General features: G+C 40.2%; 1 long non-coding RNA gene across 1 annotated transcript; it reads left to right on the top strand.

Annotated features, from left to right (window-relative positions):
- Window positions 1–12,243: 12,243 nt before the first annotated feature.
- On the top strand, window positions 12,244–21,347 carry LOC119717416 (uncharacterized). Its single transcript, XR_011810383.1, has 3 exons — window positions 12,244–12,450; window positions 15,103–15,188; window positions 19,896–21,347. It is a non-coding gene; the product is annotated as an uncharacterized lncRNA (long non-coding RNA).
- Window positions 21,348–25,708: the final 4,361 nt, after the last annotated feature.

Below are 25,708 nucleotides of genomic sequence, written 5' to 3'. Positions count from 1 at the left end.
TGAGTCAATGAAAATGGGACTTAACTGCTGAAAATACAGAGGGGGACTAACTTCTATTCACTCCCTGTGCCTTTCCATCTCCTGGAAATATATTAGTGTGGAGGAGTTGCACATTTTTCTTCCTTAAATACTCTTGAAAGCACAGGGACAAAGAAAAGAATTTTGAGAGAATATTTTGGGAGAATCGAAAAATGTTTTTGACAAGTAGAAAGTGCTGTCGTGCAGTATTAACCTAATGAAGTGATTCATGTGAATCCCTTAACCTATTAAAACAAAATCACAAGGTCTTTAACACTTTGAATGATACAGCCTTCCTTTACCTACAAGATGTTTTTAAATATGTGACCTTCTTTTTAAACTAATGACCCAGTTGAGCTTTATTTCTCCAAATGAAGCATTACTGGTTTTTGGATCAACTTATGTATTGCCAAAACACTTAGCACCCAGTAGAGCACTGAAGGAAGAAGAGGCCTCATGTAGTAAGACCACACAATTTATTATACTTTTTATAATTATAATTTATTTATTATAGTATATTTATTATTATTTAAAATATATTTATTATTATTTATAATTATAATTTACTATATATATATATTAAAATATATTTAAATATAAAGCACGTGAAAATATATTTTTTTTAGATACATGGCATTTCAAGTAAACGTACCAAAATGCCTGAGTGGATGAGTCCAAACCTGAGTGATAACAACCTGCATTAACTTTAGTGTTGCAATTATTTTTTTGTCTCATGTTTGGATTTTTTCCCTCAGGATTTGAATCATTGGGTCATGGATTATTGAAAAGTCTTTGTAAATGGGTATGGACACCCAGTGGCCTAAATGCTCCCTTCTGGTCCTGCTGGTTTGGGAGCCTGCACCACTTGGGTTTGCAGTGTAGCCAGTTGGGGTTGCTCCCTGCTTGGGAGCATTTGCAATTGCCCCTATGGAGGTTTAAAGTCTGAGATGAAAAGGCATTTGGACAGAAGATATAAAATATTGTGCCACCTCTATGGTGGTGGGGAACACAAGCATCCTTAGGAGTGTGTGGCTGCGGATGTGATTAAAGCAGTGGGCTCTGGGCATCTGCAACCCAACAGTCTGGACGCTCTGCCTTCCTTGAATGCATGCATGAGTGGGGAGAGAGAGAATAGTTAGTATAAACCCAGTGAGGGAAAAAAATCCCTATGAATGTATCGTCTATACTGTTACTTCGGGGTTTGGAGGGCATTTCTGTGAGCAGAACAAAAAAACACTGCACAGCTGTGATTGCAAGGCAGTCTATTATCTGCATTATCTCTTCTTAAGATGGGCAGGAATTCTTCATTTCATGCATCATTTAAAACTTGCTACAGTGATCCCACAAAGTCAGTAGCTATGCTAACTACAAAACTTTAATAGTGTTGCTATCCAGACACAAGGCGCCAAACTCATTTCCCTGCAAGATGCAACGTTGGCTTATACTGTGAACCGCTTGAAATATTGCATCAGTACAACAACGCTCAGGCGAACCCAACCACGGCTCCTGGTGCAACCTCAGGATTTCACATTTTTACATGCTTTTGTGTGATTTATATCTTGATGAAGTCTTATCTCCCTAGCCTACTGCCATAGGCTAATAGTCTGTAACAAAGCTCAGTCTCAAAAATGTCAAACATAATGAAAAAGGGGAAATCACAGCAAAAGAAGGTGGCAGTAGCCTTTCCTGGGTCTCTGGACCAAAGCAAGCAGGAGGCTATTGCAGGGTGCATCTGCTCAACTTGATGGCACTGGAGCCTCTCCCACACAGGAGAGGTTGTTGAGAACGACAGCAGAGACGTTGCCCACCCAAGGAAACACCACTTATTTTTCTCTAGTGTAAGACCAACAGAAGGCCAGTTGTAAGAGCCAAGGTGGATTTCCCATCAGGGCTGACCCCAACTGTTGCTCCCCTGCTGCTCCAGCAGTGCCCAAGAACCTCCAGGAGCCAAGCAATATTTGGTGTACTACACAGAGCTGCTGTCCTCTGCTTGTGCACGGTGCAGTGTAGTGGTGGTGAGCCAGCTCTTGTGGAGCACTGCTGCTCAACTGTGAAGTTCTCCAGAAAGCACTGGACTGAGGTTTCTTCTTGAGGAGTTATTTGGAATAATACACTGATTATAGCACTCCTTTCAGGCCCATATTTATTTCAATTTCATGTAAACATCACAAAAATTGCTCTTGAAATAACCACTAAACCAACTTACATACTTTGCTAAAAGATTGCCCAGATGGTTTCAGGTGTCTATTTGGCAGCTGCATGATACTTCTTGTCTTCCTCATATGTCAAGGACAAACAGTGACTCTGGACCTAGAGATGAGGGGCCTGGGAAAGGGAGTTTTGGCTCCCAACTCTGCAAACTTAACCTTCCACTCCCTAAGCCACCTTGTGCACATCTCATTTTTACTTCTCCTGTCTTTGTGTAATGTGTGTGAAGTGTGTGGAATAAAAGATTCCGTACAGCTCACGGTCTTGTCATAAAATGAGTAAAATTGTTGGATAAAGGTGATATTAAATATAAAGTGCTATTAGATGTACTGACTAAACAGACTCATTAGATCCCCAAATGTTCCACCTTTGGCATCACCAATCAAGAAAGTCCCAGGTGTGATCGTACAAGGAACTTGAAGAGAATGTGATGACTCTGATGACCCAAATTATTTTTTGAAAACCAATGCACCGGACAGCTGTGTCCAGGTGCTGCTTTGACAAAGAGGCAGTCCACATAAAGTCTTTGTTTCTCAGATTGCCCATCTATAAAATGGGTATAAATAGTGACAGGAGAAGCATGTCTTCCTTTTGTAAATATTAATATATTAACATCTGAGAACTGCTTTCAGGTCTGAAGGAAAATGCAGTGTAATTATAATAAACAGATATTGACTTCAAAGAGTCTCAATAGATCTGTGCTTTTTGATCCCTTTCTACAGCCGTAATTATCACTATCCCATAGGCTTAAATATAATATTATACAAGCACACGTATTCATCTGTATTCTACTGGTGTGCTGTTTCACATTTTCAGGAGGAGGTGGTGGGCCTTCCAACAACAGTGAGTATGGAAGCCTGTGTTTTCTGCTAAGAAATATGTATTTTCTGGGGTTTATTGGGGGTCACTTTTAGTCGTGCTGACGTCGTTGTGAGACCACATGGATATGCAGATCTTTGAGGTGCCTGGGAACAGAGAGACAAAATCAGCATCTTTGCAAGTTTAACATTCACTTACCATTTTGTGATATGGTATAAAAGAGAGATTTCCAACACGTGAACTTGAACAGAACAAAAGGGCAAACATGCCACTTGTTGGGTACATCCCTGATGCCCCGGCTTGTAAATATTGCGTGCTCGGTGCCCTCTCCTGGGACAGCATGACCCCAGGGGAGGGCAATCCAGCCCACAGACACTGGCCCAAGTACCTCAGCTCAGTGGCAAACATCACAAAAATACCTGCAGGTCAGGGACTCAGTTTTCAACATTAATTTATTCTTTTAAAAATTTGTCTTTTTACATTCTTATCAAGCAAATGAGGCCAAACAGATTTCCCCCCCCACACGCACACTCATTTTAATAAAATTGGCTTCCAGGCTGCAATGGTGCATGCCAAAATTCAACCTGGAAATGCTGGCAGCCTCACTGCGAGAGCGACGCCAGCAGTGGTGCTGCAATTATCAGTTGATCTCCTGTTTAAATACAACCCAGCATGTGAGCTGAATGTAGACAGGTTAGAAAAAACTGTGAAAAAAGAAAAAAAAAAGCCTTAATAATTCTAAAATGAGCTCAAGTCATAACATACAAATTGTTTGCTCAGCTAAAATGTGCTAAACCAAAACAAATTAAATGTAACAGAGAATATGATAGCAGAAGGCTGAAAGTCATTTCAACAAAAGTAAAAAGAATTGGCGTTTCCCTTTTAGTCATCTGCGTGTCTTTGGTTATTCAGCTAGATGGTAAACGGACTTGCTATTGTGTAAAAAAGAAATTGCCATTAGTGGTATAAGTTACAAAATATGATGCTGATATAGCAGAGGCCCCTTTGGGGGGCTGTTCCTTGGCCACTTTCTCCAGCTCTGGAAATTCAGAAGTGCTGCACAGCAGTTTTAACAGGGACTGTGTGTGCTGAGGAAATCTCAGCCATCCTGCTGAATTCCCTTCCTGCAGCTTCAGCAGCCCAGGAGCTGGGGGGCACCTCGCCACCATGGGAATAACCCCAAGACTGCTCCATTCTGGGGCTAATTCAGACCGAGAAGGGGTCATGCAAAAATGGTGCGAGGCTCTTTCCTGAGTACTAAATAAAACTAGATGTGTAATGGCTATCCATACATTTTATATTTATACACACACATTTTATATTTACATATACACACGCATTTTATATTTATACAGCAGTAATATCACAGAGATTTTCCTGCTTCCCTGAACAATGAAAAATACACAATAAATGGAGATGCTCAAAACACTGAAATGTTAAACATCTCCTTAATGGACAGGTGTCCAAGTGCTAATATTTTCCTACTGAAGGCAGCCTGGGCAGCCCTGGACTGCAGTGTATGGGAGCAGTGGGTAGGGGAGCCTGGCTGGGAGCCATTTGAGATATCAGAGAAACACGATTTCACAAATCATGGGAGTAGGGAGAGGGGAAGCTGGTTTTACAATACTTAGTACACTTGCTTTCATGTCACTTTCAGGCCAGATTTTGTCTAAAAAGGCCTGTTAGATAGCTCCCTGAACTGTGATAATAACTCTTAGCTCTAATATTACAGTATTAGCATCTGTTCTTTCTTAGATTTCCCCCCTTAAATTTCTTTTTTCAACTTGAAAACAAACCCAAACACTGCTAAACTATAACAAAATACCCAGCAGAGGATATGAGTGGTTACAGGTTTCCAGCTCCACTGGAAACATGCTGGTCTCCAAACTGTGCAAAGAGAATCCAACACTTCAAGCACAGCTTCATGCCAAGACATGTGTCCAAAAAAACCCAGATGCCTTCAGTGTTTTATTACATGCAGTGCTGAGCAGTTCAATGGCTCTGACTGCAGTAGCCAGGAATATTGGGAAATTGCAGACACAAACACATACACATACAGAGAAATATGCAGTTCTGGGACTTTAACACTGGTCTTGCTGCTCAGGGTAAGAACTGCTTCCAAACTGGGGCAGAGTGGGACAAAAACACAGTGTTGCTTCACAGGCATAGTCAGATGTGGTGCAACCTCATTTTGCAGATATTTTTGGAACTAACTTAAGTACATTTAATAATACCTACACGGGTTGTGCCATCAGGTTCAGAAAGTGTAACGTTTGAGATCACCTATAAATAACAGACAGGTAAACAGACAGTTGCACACAGAGATCATTTTAACAATCTTGCATGTGCCTACTAGTTTCCTACAGAAGTATAACAAATTTAAATTTATTTAATTAAAGGTCAGAAAAGGCTGAGATGTTAGAGCTGATAAGATTAGCAGTTGAGCTTGAGTACAAAATTTTACTGTTGCCAATATTTTTTTTCCTATAGAATTACCTCATTTCATATTTGGTTCAGACCCACAGTCACAGAAACAGTACTTTATAACCACAACTGTTCATGAACTGTTTCAAATGCATGGGAGCTCACATTGACTTATTAACAAGGATACAAAAATCTCTTGGATTCTTTAAAAACTGAATTATAAAAAGTTAGAAGATCTGGTTCAAAGGGTCTAGAGAATTTTTTCCCCATCTTTCTCCAAAAGCAAAATCAAAATCCACCAGGTGACATCTTTTTGAGAACTGGTTCTTGGCTCTAGCTGAAAGTCAGCTGAGAAGATGGATCCCGGCCATCTGACTGAATATCCCTCAAAAGCACAAATTAGGAAGCAGTTGCACTGTATTAATTGTCAAAAAACACAGCTGCCCCTGACATCACCCAGCAGCATCCAGGTTTGCAAGCAATCAGCCCTACTGCACTACCACCTTCCTCTCTGGGGTTTTGTAGGGGAAGCCAAAGAGGTGCCCAGCTGGCATGGTGGCATAGACAAGACTCCTCTTTGGGGCATTTTTAATCCTGTTGTGGTTACAGACCAGGTGGATGTTTTCTTGTAACTATTGGCCCTGTGGCCACATCATAAACTGAACTGAACATTATTTTTTTCCTAGTGCTACACATGCATGTATGAAATTTTAAATATGATTATTCAGGAATTACTCCATCTATTTAAAATATGTATATACAAAAGTATCAAGGGACTCATCTCCTAAGCCATGTTACATTTCTCAGAGATACCAATATGAAGAATGAACTTTTGTTAGAGGGATGTAGAGTTTATGGGAAAGATTAATAGGTAGCTGGTATTTTAAGTGTAGATACTCTAATGGATGTACCCTTGTGTCTGAAGGTAAAATCTGAAGGGAAAAAGTGAAGGCTGTTATAAGAAGAAATAGGATAATTGGTCTGCTTTGAAGTGCACCTCCCAGACTCCAGAAACGTCTCCAGATAAGACTGGCAGGGTAGGAAGTGGATTTGCAGTGACAGCACTGTCATGTTTGGGCTGGGAGAAGGTGATTAGCTCCTGGGATGGCAGGAGCAGGTACAAGACCTGGGGGAGTCTCAGAAAACACTGGAACCTTGGAGACCACTCTTGTCTGATGTGATGTAGGGGCTGGAAGTTATCAGAGGTTTTCCTCAGCATTTTTTTCCCCCAAACCGGTACTTTTCCCCTTGTTGCAATCACTATTCATTGTTTGCACTTCATTCAGGAGGATGGGCAAGATGTTTCCTCATTTAACTGCTGCTGCGCTGGCACTGGATGCTTGGGTTGACAAGGGCTGTGCCTTGGAGACTGAGCAAATCCATTTGCAGTGCCCAGCCTCTTATCGCCGGTGATGTAAGGTTAATGACCTGCAGAGATCTGCACAAACAGTGGAAGAAGATTTGCCAAAAATGTTGGCACATTTTTGTTGGCCCCACAGCCACATATTAAGACTGTAGCTAGGGGCCAATTTGTGGTTACGAGCCACTGTCCACGTTGGGAATGCCAGGGCTGAAGAACAATTGATGCAAGGTGTGATTTCCAGAGGAGCTATTGGCCACAAAAGCCTTTGGAGTCCCTGGGAGATGAACAAGGGCCTGCAGCTCTGTCCCATCCAAAAAGACAAAATAGGTAACTGCATGGTGCCAGCTCTGCTATGGGCTCTGACTTAGGTTCAATAGTGTGGGGAGAATAAAAGGAGGAAGCAAGTTTGCTTTCTCCCATTTTTTGTTCCATTTTTCACACAGCCACCTGCACTGCTGGTCTCTGACCAAGGACGCCCATGGGCACCAGAATGAATTTACAGAAATAAAAGGCAAGATGCTTGATCTTCTTGAGGTCATCTGTTGGGAGCTGCAAGCTGACACTGAGCTTCTGATCCCAGTGCTGTTTCAAAGAGCACCATTAGGAGGGCTGACATGGGGGCCACCAGCTCAGGGTGGTGGAGAGGATCTGCATGGTCTGACCCTGTATTTTGGGTTAACCCCACATGCAGGGCTGCACCTCCACTTGGCTTCCAGGTGCAGAAGAGCAAAGGAACACGTTGAAATGCACCTGGGAGAAATAGGATAGTCGTGATGTGTGGCAGGAGCTGCCATGCAGGATGGCCACCCAGTACCAGCAGAGACATCAAGTTGCGAAGAGCAAGGGGCTGTCTTTCCCTGTGAGAGACAATACCAAGGCTGATGTTTAATCATGTCCCAGGTGAAACATTCAACCATCTTATAGGTGTTATTTTTTATTATTTTTTTTTATTATTTTACCAGACAGCACACACACACAAAGGTAAATCTTATTTAGGAGGACAACTTAAAATGCATCAAATTAAAAAAGCCAGGAAACACACATTTTTCTTTAAAGCCATGCTTTCCAAAATTTGATGTGTTTTACCAGATAAGAGTCTCATTAAGTGACAGTTCAGTCCTGTGAGTGAATAAAGGAATTTACACTTACACGTGCAAAAATATTCTCACGTGTTTCATGAGTATTCACTGAAGACTGGGGATGGCAGACATTCATGAATTACATCCTAAACATGAGAGTCAGCTTATGGCCATGCCTTTTCCACACACACTGTAGCATCTTTCTAACTAACAATAACAACAAATATGATTGAAGAAATTGTTCAATATTTTATCTGAGAGAGATTTTAGCTGTGCTCTGAAGCACTGCTCTGCAATGTTGGCTGGAGGTTGGTGCCTGAAGGCAGGTGTTGAATTAGCCCCGTGACACTCTGGAAAGGAGCTCTGTGTTGCTATGTGTGTGTGCAAACTTTTTTTTCCATATTTATACATATAAACATACACGCTTCTCTGATCTTTCCAGATTTGAAAAGTAGCTTTTTTAGTTTTTAGGGGTTTTTTTGTTTGTTTTGTTTTTTTTCTGAGTAATATTGGAGAGTACATTCCCCACATTTCAACACTTTTCTGCATTCATTTCAATGACCACTTTAGCGTGACTTACTCCCTTTACCTATTTCCTCTTGTGAGCTTGGCCAAGATGAATTTGAGATACTTTTGGGAGATTCTGGTATTTAGAGAATTGGTGCTGAGCACTTTCGGAAAATCAGTTTCCTTTGCAATGGAGGTTATTAACACAAAGCTCAAGGCACTGGAGAAGGGATCCAGGAATGAAAATACAGGATGTCCTCTTAAGGTTTGATTCAACAACAAAGATCACTAGAAATCATAATAACACCAACTGTATTAGTTAGGAAAAAAAAAAAAAGAAACAAAACAAACAAACAAACAAACAAAAGCTATTAGAAATGTGTTGGGATAACTAAACTCTATGTGTTTTTGTATAAATACATATATCCTACTTATGTTGCTTACAAGAGGAAAGGTGATTGGTGATTGGTTTGATATTAAATTCTATTTTAAAAGTTTGTTTTTTTTTTTTTTTTTTTTTAACCTGAACCCTCTCTGATACTGCTGAAGAGTATGAAAGGGCATTCATTAATTTTACTGGAATTTGCATGGAGCTTAAACCTGTATGATTCACCTGTGTTATCTATTGCATTCAGAAAATAACCTCTACCTGTCTATGAAGACTCCTCATATAACTTTTAAAAATCTATATATCACTTTTTTTTTAAATTCCAAATTGGTGGAAAGCTAAATGACTTAGAATTTTATTGCTCTTTGTCTTAGTATATGAGACAGGTTACTTCATCTTTAGCTAATATCTGATGAGTGCTTCTTCTAGAACTGCTTATTTTAGTAAACATTGCCAATTTTATCTCTTCAGGCTCCTCTAAAAGCTACTCCATGTGTACTCATGAAGGCTCCTGTGAATGGCTGGCACAATTCTGCATAGGTTAAAGGAGGAATAGAAAGATTAGAGTACAAGAGGCATGCCAGAGCATTATCTGTAAATAAAAGCACGTCTTGTTCTGTGTTTAAACTGAGCAAGTGTGATATATCTTGCTCTCTGCACTCTTTTTATTGTGCTCCTCTTTTAACACCGCAAACTTCTTTCTTTTTATTACAATCAGAATTCTAATGTCTTTGCATCTTGTCATCTGGCCTCTGGAGCTGAGAGTGACATAAACGGTATATGGCTGGTAAATGTCACGCAGGCTGAGCTGGTGTCAGCAGAGCATAGCTGAAAGCTCTGGAATTCAAATCAAGGGCAGCTGATGCCTATCTCCTGTGATGTGCTGGGAGGCTCCTTGCCCCTTCCCAAACCTGCTCAGGGTCCAGCACCTGGGGCTGAGACTATTGCAAGATTTTCCTCTGCTGCAAAGGCTGCAAGCTCCTGGTAACTCAGTCCAGTCAGGACAAGAGTCACTTATTTAAGTAAAAGAAAACCAGGAAGGTCCTTTCTTGTAAGCTTCCATGTTAATGAGTTGGTGCTTCCAAGCGTTGTTCAATCTATTACGTGTTTAACCCAATCCAGATGCACTGGTGCTGTGCCCAGGTTTAAACGTGGGTAAGAAGCTGCATTACAGAAATGGTGCTATTTTAGGACTAAATAACTTGAGTGTCTCAGCTTACTACACAGGTTACACAGTAAGATGCTCAACTAATGAATCATCATCGCGCATCATTTGCATAACTGAAGGAAGATAAGGCACTGCAGAGTAAAAGCAGCCTCTAATTTATGGACAGAAGACCAGATTCATTTTTTTACAACATTTTTTTTTTCCATTTATGTTTTTATATGTCAATGTAAAAATGTTTCCATGGAGACTGTAAAGGTTTTTATTAAAAGGTCGATAATATACCTCCTACATAATAATTTAAGCAACTTGAGTGAAACCTTATGATCTTGTTTTTCGACATGTTCCAGTTGGCATTTTTCCTCCATTGTAACCTGTGCCAGAAAAATGCAGAGAAACTGTAAAACCTGAGAATATGGCATTGTAGCAGTACATATATATAGATATAAAAATATTAATGTTTGGAGGTAGAAAATACATTAGCACGATAAAAGTAAGTTGGCTTGATGCTGCAGTTACGTAATACTTGGTGTTAACATGTAGCATGTACTGCATATGCTACACCAGCATATTTTGTGATATATAATCCAGTGTTTATCTATATTCAAATTAGAATCTATATTTTAACTGCATCCCATGGGGACATATCATTTGAACAATCTCAGTCACAAAAATTAAACATAGAGACTAAAGCAAAAATAACCCTGAAGTATTTTTCCCAGTCCTGATTACACTGCACTCTTTGCTGCCTTAATGTATCTTTAATTATTACAACTGATCTGAACACAAAAGGGACAGATTCTCAGCTGCAGAGAACTGGCTGAGCTCCACTGCTGTTTCCAATGGAAGCAAGTTGACTTTCATCAAGCACAAATCTGACCCAGCTTCGGTTTCTTTCCTGTACTTTCTGCTTTGGTGCTTTTCATTTTCCTGGTCCATGCCCAAGTGCATGAGCCTGAATAAAACCCAAACCCTTGCTTCGACAGGATTCACTAGCTTCACTTTCTCTCTGATGACTTCTGTTCCTCATGTCACAAGCAGGAAGGCAGAAAAAGCAGTAGAGCCTGGTTTTGCTTCATGGTTTCCTTTAGTTTACAGTAAAAATTGCACTGCAAGGTGAGATAGCCAAAGGCTGTTGGCTGCAGCCAAAGGATACGCAAAGTTTATGTACTCGGTTGATATCACAGTGCCTCCAAGAGAATATTTGCCTTGAGCAGCAGCTGAGGACATCATAAAGAGAACAGGAGCCAGTGTTGGCGTGAAGAAGTGCAGCACCCTGTCGTCAATAGCATTTCCCTAAAGCCCATGTAGTGCCATTCTGAGAGTAAAAAGAGCCACTTCACCTTCTTGAAAGCAACTTTGCTAGTGCAGGAAACTTTCCAGCATTTGCATAACCTTAATCTTCTGGTGAACATTTGTAGATTCTACACTATTGCTTTCAGCAGCCAAGTAGCTAACACAAACCCTTTTAACAGTGTGCTTGGTGATTAACCACTAGTATCTGGGAATAATAATTGGTCATGGACATCCATCCTATGGGGTTGATTAACTAGGAAAAAGCAGCATATTTTTTCTTTCTCTTCTACTTTTTTTTCCTCTTTTTTTTTTCCTCTTTTTTTTTTTTTTTTTTTTTTTTTTTTTGTCTTTTTCACTGTAAAGCTTTTCCGTGGTAATTCCACCATTCATTACGATGGAGAAATTGGCTCCAAACCAAGTACTTCTGCCAAAGCCATTATTTCCATCATCACACTCTGCATCAGTCTGTAGTGCAGCCTTGTGGGAAGACAATGTTCTGTCCCCTTGTGGTTCTTAAGTTATGGGTAAGGAGCTTACATATATTAAAAGGAGGGTCTTCACTTAGTCTCTTAATCTTTATGAGCACTAATAATAGTCAACTCTGTTTCCAAAATTTAGAAACACTTTCTTTTAGAGTAGACGGGTTGCACATGTTAGAAGATAAGTCTCAGTTCAATGAGATTAGAAGCTAAGTGTTTTTTTCAAATGCCTACACTTTTTTTTTTTTTTTTTTTTGGTAAGGGCTTTTGTATCTTTAATGCATACACTTTTCCTCCTATACTTACTTTCTGTATCTTTAAGAGGATAATTGCTGAATTGAAATTTGAGAGTGTTATCTTAATAACCAATTACTCAAATAACTTTGAAATTGGCTTAAATTGGCTCGTCATGCTACATTTACCTGAATCTTTTTATGGGAAAGTTAGGAACAAAAAAAAAAAAAAAAAGAAAAAAAAAAAAAAGAAAAAAAAATTGGCAGCCTGATTTGTTTAGCTTTGCTGGAGGTTCCTGGTTGCAGCGGGGAGAGTGGCCCAGCGTGACCCCGGCACAGACCCCCTGCCTGGCCGCCTCCGGTACGGCGGAGGAATGCAGCGGGAGGCCAGGGCGGCCGGACCCTCGCCCCGCGGGCGCTGCTCTCTCTGGAGGCCTGTACAAACACAGCCTGCTGGTGTGCGGCGGAGAGGTACGCGGGGTTGGGGTGGTGGTGGCTGGAGAAACCTGCTGTGGCTTCGCAACATGTTTGCCGCTAGCAAGACAGCAGTACATGGCAGAGGAAATGGATTCATTTTCTGTATCAGGCTGAATATATCCTTATAATGCCTATTAAAGCTAGAGAAAATCAAGATAATCTTCTTTAGAGATTTCATATGCTTAGTAATATGGTTGGCATGGGGCAGAGGCAGCTATAATGATCTGTAGTGGGATGGCAGATGTTGCCCAACATTATGTGCTCTTGTTCCTTCACATTTTCTTGGTGTGAAATAAATGGCAGACTGCTAAAACGTCAGAAAAACTGGCTTCCTTTACTTAGTACTATTCAAACAGTTATGTTTCACTAACATCGCACAGCAGATTTGAAGAGAAGTCTTTTACAACGTGAACAGCATCTCCAGTAAACATTGGTTTTCCAGACTGGACTGCCTTTACATTTTATAGAGCAAAATTCAGCATTCACCAGTTCAGATTCATCATTTAATTCTGAAATATTTGAATGTTTTACTCCATACTCAGAAACCCTGAATACAAGATCGTATTGCTTAATATGCAATAAAATGGGCATTGCCGATCATTAATGGATCATGTTCTCCCCAACCATGAGGTGCAGAGGTATCGGGTACTGGATGGATCTACCCACAAAGAAAAACTCATGCTGAATCCTCTTTTGTTTTGCTGCCCTACTAAGAGGGTCCACACAGAGGATGGGTGAAAGAACTGAAAGTCATAGAAGTGAGTCTGATTTAGGAGGAGTTAGAGGAAAAAAATAAAGTGCTACATGTTGTGCTTGCTTGTGGACAAGTGGAGACATTCCAGGAAACAGAAGTGGGTAGTTTTTCAGACTGAAAGGAGCCCACAGCACCTCCTGAATGCCTGGTACCTTTTCTCCTGTGTGCTGCCCACATGCAGTGTTATGAAACAGCAGAGGCTGAGGTTTTGGCTTTCTCTCTGATTTTATTTTATTTTATTTTATTTTATTTTATTTTATTTTATTTTATTTTATTTTATTTTATTTTATTTTATTTTATTTTATTTTATTTTATTTTATTTTAAGACAGAAAATCTCTTTCAAATACATTTTTCTTCTTTCATTAAATGTTTTTCCATTAATTTGGGCACTGTTTTCCCTAATAGATTATTCTAAATACTGGATATTTGAATAATCCTAATGTACAACAGCTTGTCCCTGAAGTGCTAGTTTCATCAAATATATCAAAACAGAAATAGTTCAGAACACTGTGAAGTCTAAGTTCTTACGACGATAAGGCCCCATTTTTCTGAATGCCACAAATGATAGGGAGAAATATGGGGTAACTCCAGCTAGCCCTAATAATACCTTGCTCAATAATTTCAGACATATTTGTCCTCTAACTAAACAAGTGCTTTAGGGCTATTCCTAGATCAGTCTTCTCTGTAGATTATCCATTTCATCTTTCAGTGCCTGAGAATACCAAGAGATAAAATAGATTTTAATTATTCTTTACCCAAACTGTAATCTGTTCTTACCAACAAACCCAAACTATACCAACTTAGGTAGAGTAGCCAAAATAAGAGTTTGATAATCCAAACAACATTATATTTTATTTTTTTTTCTCAAGTTGTGTATGTATAACAATAGAAATATATATCCTAGTTCTTTTATTTTTCCCCAAGTCTTTTGTTATTCCTTTCCTTCAGATCCTCCATGATTTCCCCCAGATAAATAAACTTTTAAAATTCATTCAAGTGCTAGGTTATAATTTACTTTTCTATTCTGGAAATACACGGTAATGCTGTGAGCTCTGCTTTACTTTTTTTTTTTTTTTTTTAAAGCTTAGTATTAACTTTAATCTTACACTCATTCTGTCTTATTTCCCACAAATAATGATTCAATATCAGCCGGATCTCATGCTACTTCAGCTCTTAAGGTGTACAAGGATAATTTTTTTAAATTTATGTTTGTTTTATTTTAAATTTATGTTTGTTTTTGTTTCACACCCTACAGGTCTTCCACGCCTGTAACTTTCATATTAGCTTTGACCATTTCTAATATATTTGTTTCAAACGCAAAGCCTTTCACACCGACAAAATGCAAATATGCATCTTGCTGTTGCAAGCAATGAACCAAAAGGGTCAAGCAGATCTAGCAATGAGGTCATCTAACTCTGTCCCTGACTTCAACCACAAACCACGTCAGCAAATATCTTATCATTTTGAACCCTGAGCCCAGCCATAACTGCAGATTAGGAACTGAATTTTCTCTCAAATTTAAAAAGGAGACATCCATATCTGTGACTACCAGTCCTTAGACAATTTTTCTGTATTTACAAGATTCAACAAGAAAATGAGGTGTTCAGCCTATGGCTGTCCCAGATCCTTGCCACTCCTTGTCTGAGTACTTTTGGCCCCATTTTTGCTTTCTGCAGGCAGCAGAGCCTCAGCTGGCCCCTTGGCCACTTTTTACTCCTGCTGTTGTATTTGCCTGTGGTATTTTCTCAGAAGACACTGGAAAAGAGGGTAGGTTTTTGAAAGGGAGATATTTCTGTCTTGGAAAGCAAACTTCTCTAATGATTTTCTGAAGTGTCAAATGGCTTAGGGATTGAGAAAGAATGCATTTTTCTGAATACTTTTTTTTTAATAGAAAACAGGCTTCGTATGGTACCTGTAATTGAAGAGGAGAAATCTGAGATTTCTGCAGGCATTTAAGGACATATGTATAGGATTTAGGTGAGTATAGGTTCAAGTGCATAAATGATAAATGAAATACCAGCCACACAGTATTATTTATTTCTGTCTATAGAGGAATAACCATATTTTGTTCTACTCTGATTCTTGTTTGAAACCCTGATCCTGTAGCTACACCTGTGTCAGGTCTCAAATGCTGCAGTGATGTGGCTGGTGGAGGAAGAGACTCCTCTTGTAGGTCTTGTCCTAGACCGGGAACGCTCTGCCCAGTAGATGCCACTCTGGAGCAGCCCTCTTGACTTCAGGCAGATAGCATATTCATAACAGTTCATCAAGTCTCATCATCTGTAACACAAGGAGCTAAATTCCTGCTGGAAACATTGAATTTAATAACGGCATACAGAACTGCAGAACAATCCATGTGCTTTCATAAATCCATACACAGCCAAGAACATTCATAACCCAAGCTCAAATCATGAAAGTTTCCAAGAAAATTCATCAGCCACTGGCTATACAGATGCCTTCCAGCATGCTGGGAACAAATGTTAACATAAGACTGTTGGACACAGGTCAGACAACAGCTATCTGCCCATGATTCATGTGGCTGCATCTTTTTGTCCAGTCTGTGGCTGGCAATGACAACAAAGACCACTTTCACACTTTCATCATTAACCAAGATCACCTCAGGCTTCTGAGTAGCTCTCTCAGTCGGCCCTGCTCAGCCCTTGAAGTCCTCCTAATCTACTCGTTGCTGCAGCAGCCTGTGTGCAACTTTGACTCATTATACAAATTTAAATAAATACAAATAGAAAAATCTAAACCTTGATCAAAAATGCAAGGTAAGATGCTGTCCATTAATCCACATTGCACAGCAATAATGCTGGATGGAAACATATGCAGAAGACTGTGATGTTCCTCACCTGCCCCTGCTCTTGCCCCAGGGATCTCCAGACAGGATGGGTGCTTCCAGACCCATTTCTCCATGGCATGGGTGTCTTCTCCAGCCCAGGCTCTGTAGATATGATTACGGTGCAGTTTCAGTTAGATAAATTTGATAAATTCTTTTGTCCACATAAAAGAAGTCCATACCCCATTTAGCAGTGCAATTTGCCTACCTACCGTCACTAACATAAATCTCCTTTATTAACTGACTAATCTTCCTTCCTTCCCTCTTTTTCCTGCAGTAATACTTTCTTTAACTCTCCTTATATTAAGTACAAAGTACAAACCACAGAACCCCACTTCATTCTTTCTCCTCTTCCTAACTATAAAAACAATGGTCTTTCATGAGAGTCAGGGCATTTTTCAAAGAATTTTTCCCTTACTCAACCATCACTGGGCATTTGTGTTGCCAGGTGTGGGGCAGGCCCTCCATACCATGAGAAGGATTTGCTCTTGCAATATTGTATCTCTGGTCCAGTTAGAAGCAGGGAAAAAAAAAAAAAGAAAAAGAAAAAAAAAGAAAAAGAAAAAAAAAAAAGTTGTTTTCCTGGAAGATTTTCCATTCCAGCTTTCCAGACCCAGGGGACTCCAGGGGCTGAGGCTCGATAATCATCTGACCACTGGGTTCCCATTCAAGCTCAGCCACCTCTGTGCCCACTATGTGGTTTGACCACCTCCCCCAGCTCCCTCTCCCATGGCCACCTGCCTTCCCTGGTGTAAATTATACATCCTGAGCTGCTGTGTAAAGAGAAGCAAAGGGTTAATAGAAACCTTATAAGCTTGCTAGCCTGGAAGAAGAACAAGGCATACAAGTCTTATGTAAATGTGCAATAAAAATGAGGAAAGGAAAAAAAATAATAACTTGAAGATGAGGGTGCTGTTTTTATTCCCAGTGTGGGCTAATAATTAGGGTGAGAATGTCATGCAATGAATTTAAAGCATCTCGTATTTGCTGTAGCCTTTGTTGCTGTTTTTACCTCCTATTGGATTAACTTCCCTTCTAACCAATACAATATTTTTAAGCAATAAAGCATTCACTCAATATTCTTTTTCATAAAACCCTCCATGGCTGTAAGAAAACATAATTGGATGTGCACTATACAGCTTGAGCTTCATAAACATTAAGTCCAACAACATGTTATAAATAATAGTGATACAGAAGATTAGCTCTATTAACCTCCTAACTGAGCTGGAAGCATTAGCCTCTTCCAGAAGAACTACTGCTCCGCAATGCTCTGTGCACGAACTCTTCGTGTCTGCCTTTAATTTCCATCATCACTGCCATTCCCACATCTGCCTTACAGACCTTCCATGCTTCTGGTCCCTGCTAGGTCAAAATGCACAGTGGCAGATTGGCATATTGAGCTATTAATACGTTGCTATATGTGTTACAGATGTTGCATAAATGAACGGCGCTCTATCACTGTTCCTTGACACGGGGGCCCTGGGGGTGGGAGGCTGAGACCCAGATCTGTCTGCAACCTGCCTACTCTGGCAAAAAAAAAAAAAAAGAGAGAGAGAGAGAAAAAAAAAAAGGAGAGTTGCCCCTTATTGCAGAATCACATTCCAGCTTGCAGAGTCAATTTTTCAGATGTTCTTGCTTTCCTGTTCCTTGTTCCTGCACTCAGACCTCATCTGGCCGCGGTGAAAAATGATGTGACGCAGTTTTTTATTCTGCACTTGACACCCTTATGGAAGGCAACGTGGCTCATTGATTCCAAACTCCTCAAAGGTCAAGGCACTAGGAACAAAGATTTTTTGGAAGCAGCCCAGGAAAAACTTTAAACTTGGACCCCGTATACCCAGAAAAACAGAACTGTTAATTGTTACCCCTTCTGTTGCTATTAAGCTTTGTATGAACACTGAACATATGTTCCGTGATCATGTACTTTTATATTAAAATGTTATTGAGTCACCAGGTGAAATGTGTATTAAGTGCACAGCTGAAAATAGACAGTAGGTTTAAATTTTGACAGCAAACAGCTGTAGGATTTCTAAAACTTAATTCAAATAATGTAATCAATAGGTTATGCTACAGTTTCAAGTTTCCCCAAACAAATTTATATGAAAAAGGATATTAATTTATTTGAGATTAGTTCAGCTAAAAGATAGATTTTTCTCTGTCACCTCTAAAGCTCAGATAAAAAAGAGAATTTGAGATGTTTTAAGAAGTGCAAAACATTTTTTTTGGTTTAGCACACCAGAAAATTATGAGCTTTTTTTTTCCACTTTTTCTCTAGTGCAGATTACTAATGATTACTCACTCCACTGTTTACTCATTCTGCAGCTGTACAGGTTTTGAAATGCTAATATGTGAATTATGTTCTTGTTTTATCATAAAATTGGAGAATGGGTCAAATCCAAACAAAACACTGTGTAAGGAGAGACCCTGAGGTTTTTCAGCTACACGTGAAGCATGCCACAGAGTCACATAACTTACCGTGGAGTCGAGGCACGACAAGTAAGCAGGAACGCTCCCACCTGAGCATCAGATCTGTCCCTCCAGGGGAAACACAGCAGGAGGCTGGGCTTGGGATGGGGCCAGTCGTCAGCTCCTGGTGTCCAGCCACGGGTATTTCCAGTCTCTCGTAAGGCAAATGCCCAGCTCCTCGTGGCCACTGGTGTCACCATCATCACTAAACTTGTGTGTTGTGTAGGTGTGTGTTAAAAGTACACAGAGCTGCATCACTGCCCTGGTTTGATGAACACAACAGCTTCCCATACCTTAGGCAGCCTGCGCTTTTGAAATGCCCTGGGGCTTATGAATAACCAGGGGTGTGAAAGGAGACCCTCAGGTTATCACATATGGCAGTGGTTCTCTCTTTTTTGTTTCTTTCTTTCTTATTTATTTATTTATTTATTTATTTATTCAGGCTGGGTAAGATATTTGGGTATTGGGCTAGTGGCATTAAATAGATGGATACATCTTTTTGTGTCTCTTTAAGTGAATTTTCTAGGGTAACCACACTTATTCCCCTGCTCTCTCCCCAGCTCCTCATTATTTCATAGTGAGGTCTTTGAGAGTGCAAACCCATGCCATAAGGAAAAATATTCTTATTAAGGAAACAGGAATCAAGAATCCTGAAGTCATATTGAAGCATGTTTATGTTCATTCTTTCCTTTCATTACATAGAATTGCTCTAGATTTGACTGAAACAAACCAAAAGACTGTACTGACATTTGAAAAGGAAAATTATGAGAATCTCTGGGAGTTTTTTGTATGAAAGGCTCTTTTATATGGTTGGGGTTTGACCCAGTCTCCAAGAGGTCTTCTATTTGATTGTATAGGTTATATTAATATTTTAATGATTTTATTTCTATGTATGTATAGAAAGCTTTTTCACTGGAAACTCAAGAAATGGTCTCAAAAGATTTGGAATTTAAAATCAATGTTTTTAGTTACTATAAAGAGAGTATTCCCAAATTATCTTCAATTTTTGTGTATCCTGTTGAATAAATATTGAAAGATAAGTACTTCTGTGTGCAGATTGAATAACACAGACTCTGAACACAGAGGATTGTTACAAAATATATATTGAAGAAAAGTGTATTACTCTGAGTTGTTTTACTTTGGGGAGGGGGGGAGATTTTTATTTTTGTTATTTTTGTTCACGCTTGCTGTTAAGAATTACCTGTAGCTAAGCTAAGAGTTAAAGTCAATGTGAATGTAAAAACAAATAACTTACTGATATTTCCAGCTGCGCTTTGGCCTTATTCATCTAAAAAGTAAGTCCTTGTAATGCCTGTAGATCTGCATATATTCTGAGTTCTTATTTATTTATTTATTCATTTCTTTTGTTCTTCTAGCAGTGCTATTGCCCTGTAAGTGTTCATATACAGCAGAGTGGTTGGAGAAGTCCTTGAAGACCCTGATCCAATGCTCACCAAGGAAATTTGCTCTCATGGCATGGATATGGTTTCAAGCCAGGCAGACCCATCCTGGAGCTTTCCCTGCTTGCTCAAAAGGCTGCTTGAAATTCTTGCCATTAACTGTCCATACCGGTGCTACTTGGTACAGCTCTGTCATTTCTTCAAGGTGTGAGTTCCTCTTATTTTTTCCTTAAAAATATGTTTATTACTGAATTGTAGAGAACAGATTTGTATTGTTATTTGGGGTCTAACGCCACCAATTTCCTTGGTGCGACATTAGCAGGGGGTTAAGCACTCTGGCTCATTTTTCTCAGGATAACTTTAAAGCTCTGGTGGAGATGAAGAGGTGAAGGCAGTTAGCATCCACGCTGCTCACACAAAAGACTTCAGATCTCATCAAGTTGAACTGCTCACTCTTCAAAAGAGTAGCCCTTAAAATGATTTGGAACTGACCTTCTTTCCCTGAGAAATTTCTTCTGACAAAACAGGTATATGTGATACAGAAAAATACAGTTATTCATTACCAACTGGTAGCTCCTCATTGCCAGATTACCTTTAATTCACAAGCTAAACCAGAACAGGGAGCACACCTTGTTTTTCTCCCTCTCTGTGTTTTGGATGTTAAATTGTTGACTTTCTCTGATATCAGCAGGCATGTAAAAGGTGGTTACAGAAGACAGAAAAGCAGTGTTACCTCAGGACTTTTTGCTCACAGGCAGAGTAGTTGGTAGGTTGGCCAAAACTGTCTTCACTCCTCAAAGGAAAATGTATTAAAAGAGAAATGCAGCCCTTGCATATTGCCAGTGCTGTTCTGCTTGGAGAGAAAACTCCATCAGTGCAACTCCCATAAAGACAGATCTCTGCCAAATATAATTTGGAGATGCTGTGGGACTTGGGAATTGGCCCCTCATTAGAGATACAGAGATTTCTCTCTAGAAGGGCAGTTTTCCAGCCTATGAAAATTAATGGGAGATGTACATGTATATGTGGGTAGATTTCAGCTCCCAAACATACTACAAGGTGGGCCAATCCACCAAATTGCACTGAATGTTGTTTCATCACTCCAGAGGCTTCCTGCCTGGTGCCAAATATTTGCAGTTTGAACATCTATTATACTATTAGTGCTGCAGTGTATCAACAGATAACTCAGATACAATATAGAAGATATAATTCTCAATATTGTCCACTGATTTTAAATATGTGTTTTTTGTTGTTGTTGTTGTTTTTTTTCTTTTAAATATACACAAGTAAAGATAACTAAACAGGATAAGTTGAGCAATTTTTATAATGTCATTTGGTTGATGCTTCAAAGAAAAGCTAATGCCAATGCCTCTCTAAATTGCAATTGGTAAAACTTTACAAGAACTAAAAATTAATATTCTAGAAAGTACAGACAAAAATAAAATATGAGAACTATAAAATCAAAATGTATTTGATTGTTTTTCTTTTGAACATGTCTCCTGGAATTAGTAAATATATATTTATCCTGCTTGAAGCCCATAGAATAAAGATGCTCATTTCCAGAATGGATGTTCCGAAAAGGCAGCAGGAACTGAGAGCAATTTGGGAACACCATCTCTGAGCTACCATACAGAAGACAGTTTTTAATGTTGAAATAAACTACCGAGAGTTATCTGGAAGCCGTCAGTATAAAACCGCTAACCAATAGGTATATGCGCGCACTGTGCTACCTGGCGCATAACTGTGTGGCAAAGAGGTAAAAGGTGATTTGCAGCCAGTGATTAAAAAAGCTTCTTGAAATATTAAGCTCTTCTGTGAAGGGCAATACCCTAAATGTGGAGGTTTTATGCGTACAAAAGCCCAGTTGCAGAAAGAACTATGGGATCTGGGTAGTGTCACCCGACTTAAACCCCACAACTCTGCTCTGGGAAGAAGCACTGCTGCCTACACCTGGAGCAGTGGCTCTGAGCAACATGCAGACTCTTTTGATGAGATTTTGGGTTTCTCACATGGTTTTGCATATCATGGCTAGCTACTTAGAATTTCATTTAGAACTTAAAATTGAGAGATTGATTTTCTGATGAAGTCCACAGGGACGTTTCTCAACCAAGTTAAATGAAAAGGAAATAAATTTGGATAAAACAAATTTGTGAAGGCGGCTTGTTTGCTTTTTCCTCCCTCTTTTTTTTTTTTTTTTTTTTTTTTTTTTTTTTTTTTTTTTTTTTTTAATTTTCCTTGCTTTCTGTGGACCTTCTGCAAAAAACCACCCTACTCATTGCCCAGGGACTCTCTGCTATCTCCCGTGGCCAGAAGGTGGCTGGCGCAGGTATCTGCCCGGTGCACCGGTGTGGATGAGGTGTACCCATGTGCCCACGGGCTGCAAGCACCTTGCACCCTTTCTCTCGTTGCTAAGGTACGGGAAGTGTCTATGGATGAAGCCCTTCCTTGCAGCTCCCATAACAACAACCACTGACTGGGTGAGGAGATTAAAGCGGGAGAAAAAGAGGAATAAAAACAGCAGACCTGGGAATATATTCCATTAAGCATTCTATTGTACTTGCCCAAAAATGATATTCTTGGGAATTTACTCAACATTTTATTACTTGCTGTATTTAAAAATATATACTTCATCCAACTCTTCTCTACACAGTGGTGCTGCTAAACATTTAGCATATTTTATGTGTTCAAATAAACTGGAGAGCATGGCTTGCAATGCTAAAGAAAAGGTAGCAATTTACTGGCAGGACTTGATTTCACACTTGTAACTTTTACACAGAGCCTGACATTGTTCACTTTACTAATTGTAAGACTAATAACTTTTCCAAAGAGCACAGAAGTCTTATTTCACATCTGTGCTGACTGAAACCACGATGTAATGTCACAAGTGCCCATAAGGTGTGAGAACCCAGGGTCCAAGGACACGACTAAATCTAAGAATTTCCAGGATCTAATCAGAAATGTCTAAAAAGGATGCAAGTGCCCAAAGTGCAGGCCAGTGCTGGCGAGTGGAGAGGGAGAGGAGTGAGGATACTGGCTGCAAGGTGTAACTAACAGAGAAGTAAACCAAGGTCTTCTGTGGAGATGGGCTTCCCTTGTGCCTCACCCTGCCCATGCCATGTCCATGACCTTGCTGATGGTGGACGCGTTCACCAAGAGCCTCCAGGAGCTGTCTCAGGCTCCAGTTCCCACATTTATGGCCCCTTTAGCAAGCGTTTTCAGGGGGAGTTTACTCCTCCAATAGAAAATTTGAAGTCAGAAAAGTGTTGTTGCTGTTTTCTTTAAAAACTGTCGTCCATGACTGCATATTTCAATGTTCGTTAAAAAACTTGGAGGACAGAAGTCATCTGCCTCCCGTAGTCATTTACCTGGGTACAGGTGTAGCTGAGTGCATTTCCAAATGGGTTTATCAGCCACTCCAAGGTTTTGCCAGAAAAATGACAAAATGCTGCCATTTTGGGGTGGTTGCTGTTTGTAGTGGTGTTTGCTCTGCCCGTGCCTGGGAAAGAAGGACCCTGAGGTCACCCTTGCAAGCCAGGCTCAGGCGTCCCACCATGCACACTCACATCTGCTGCAGACACAGCCCACAACCCAAGTCATCTGAGCCAAGCCAGAATAGTTAAACTTGTCGCCATTTCAGAATTAGAAAAGTGAGTTAAATCTTGGGCTGTCAGCTCAATTTTTCCCCACAGCTTTATGGAACAATCTTATTTTCCCATAGGAAAAAAACATGGGCTTCTAGCAAAGCTTGGTAAGGAGTTATTTTGTTTGCTTTTGCAAGACTATCAACAAACCAAACTATGTAGGCTTGTCTTTAATTGTGAAATTTTTTCCTATCACGCATTTTCCAGCTCCAGACAAGTAGGGTCGCCTGATGTGAAATTCTAAGATTTGTAGGCTTTGTCCTTCGGATGCTGTGAACTTGTGAGCTCTCCATATATGTTTTCAGCTAACCATTTAAGTTAACTGCCATTGTCGCTGCAAATTAGCGTGAGTCTAACAGAAGAGCCCCAGCCATGAAGGGAATCTTTCCACTTGGTGTTGGCCCCACACCAGCGATGGGTTGCACATCGGGTCCATTTTATCAACCCAAAAGGATGAGGGAGACCAAAAGGAAAAATCCTCATGTTAGTCTTCATCATACAGCTTGCCTTAGAGCTGGGGGCTGTGGTTAGACACAGAACAACCACACCACTGCTAAAGGTTGAGAAAACAAAGCCTTAAACCACACGCGTGACTTTTCCCCCCTTATGTAGACTGGTTGAGGTCAGGGTTGCTCCAGCTGCAGGGTTGAGTTTTATGGTGGAAGGAGCTGCATTTCCAGCAGGAATACATCTTGAGGCATGGTAGGGAGAGAACTTGTATGAGTGCTGAAGAGTAGAGCAAAAGCTTTTGCATACCACCAGGCTGCTTGCAAAGCTGGGCCGTTGCGGGTACTGCATTGAACTACTGTAGGACGGATGATGTGCCAACTGACAGATCACATGGAGCTGACAGAGGTTGCCTTTAGTGGCTTTCTCCTCTGTTTCTTGCAAAGACTAACACGGACAGCCTTCAGTCAGACCCCACTGCCCCAGTGGGTGGTTGTCCCTCCTTTGTGGCCATGTCAAACAGCCTTCGGTGCTACTGGGAGGGGAGGCTGGCCAGCAGCTGGGGTTTCCCGGCAAATATCCAGGTTATCTTACTGTAAAAATGTGTTGCTTTCAATAGTGCCTGTTATCTCTGTGAAAATAGAGAGGTAAAGACAGAAATATGCATTTAGAAGAGTGTAAGGAATTTCTATGCAATGGGCCACTTTCTGCTGTGGTTGAGAGCAGCTTTCAGAGCCGTCTGAAGGAGTTAATGAATGGGCTTTACTGTGTATGGCACGAGTGAGCAGCTGTGAACAAGAAAATTAATATTCCTGTTCTGTGGATCTTCCTACAGATGCTTCTGAAGAGCAGTATAACAAAATCCTGATTTTACGAGGACAATCTGTATTTGGAAGACTTCAGGGCTGGCTGTGTGGTGCTTGCCCTGCCCAGGTGTCCTGCCTGGTGGCAACAGCTCTGACCAAACTGCATTTTGGAGCTTCTGGTATCAGCTAACTCTAGAAACCTTTATTCATAATACTGCCAACAATATTTTAGCATCTTAAACAATAATTTTGTGCTTTGTAATTGACTGTATCTACAAAAACACGTTTCCTTTCATAATATGCCACTAAGTCACCCAACGACTGACTGACTTAAGAACAAGGTCAGAAGTGCAATTATACGTGAAGATAGGTGCAAGACAGAGAGTCAATGCACAGGAAGCTCCTCACACATGCTGGTGCTGCAGGCAGGTATTAGTTCTTGTGGAAGTGCTGAAATCCCTGAGGCTGTCAGGGCACTCACGCTGGAGAGGCGCTGAAGTTACGGTGGGAGAAAAACTCCTGATATGGTGTTTTGAACCCGTCACATATCAGCTTCCTCAGGCTGGTGCACTGCTATCGTTTTCCAAATCGGGTACCAAATATCAGTACCAAAATGCCTTAATTGCTTTCCCAGGGAAGGCAGCAGAAGGTAACCTAGATATTCAACTGCACAAATCTTATGTTATCTTTATTAAAACAAGTTACAAAATTACCTACATTGCATGCATGGGAAGATTTTTTGACATATTCAGAGATGAGCATATGTTAAAATAATCATCTGGAAATAAAAAAGCTCAGAATATCAGAAAAGTCTCTTGCTTTTTTAAATTACTGTTTCTGAGCAATACTAAGAAAACTATAATCCAGAAAGTAACTTTTCAGCACTGATACTGAA

Source organism: Anas platyrhynchos, chromosome 6 (genome assembly GCF_047663525.1).
Source record: "Anas platyrhynchos isolate ZD024472 breed Pekin duck chromosome 6, IASCAAS_PekinDuck_T2T, whole genome shotgun sequence".
Taxonomy (NCBI): domain Eukaryota; kingdom Metazoa; phylum Chordata; class Aves; order Anseriformes; family Anatidae; genus Anas; species Anas platyrhynchos.
The sequence above is the reverse complement of the archived record's forward strand: the minus strand, read 5'-3'. Positions and strand labels throughout refer to the sequence as shown.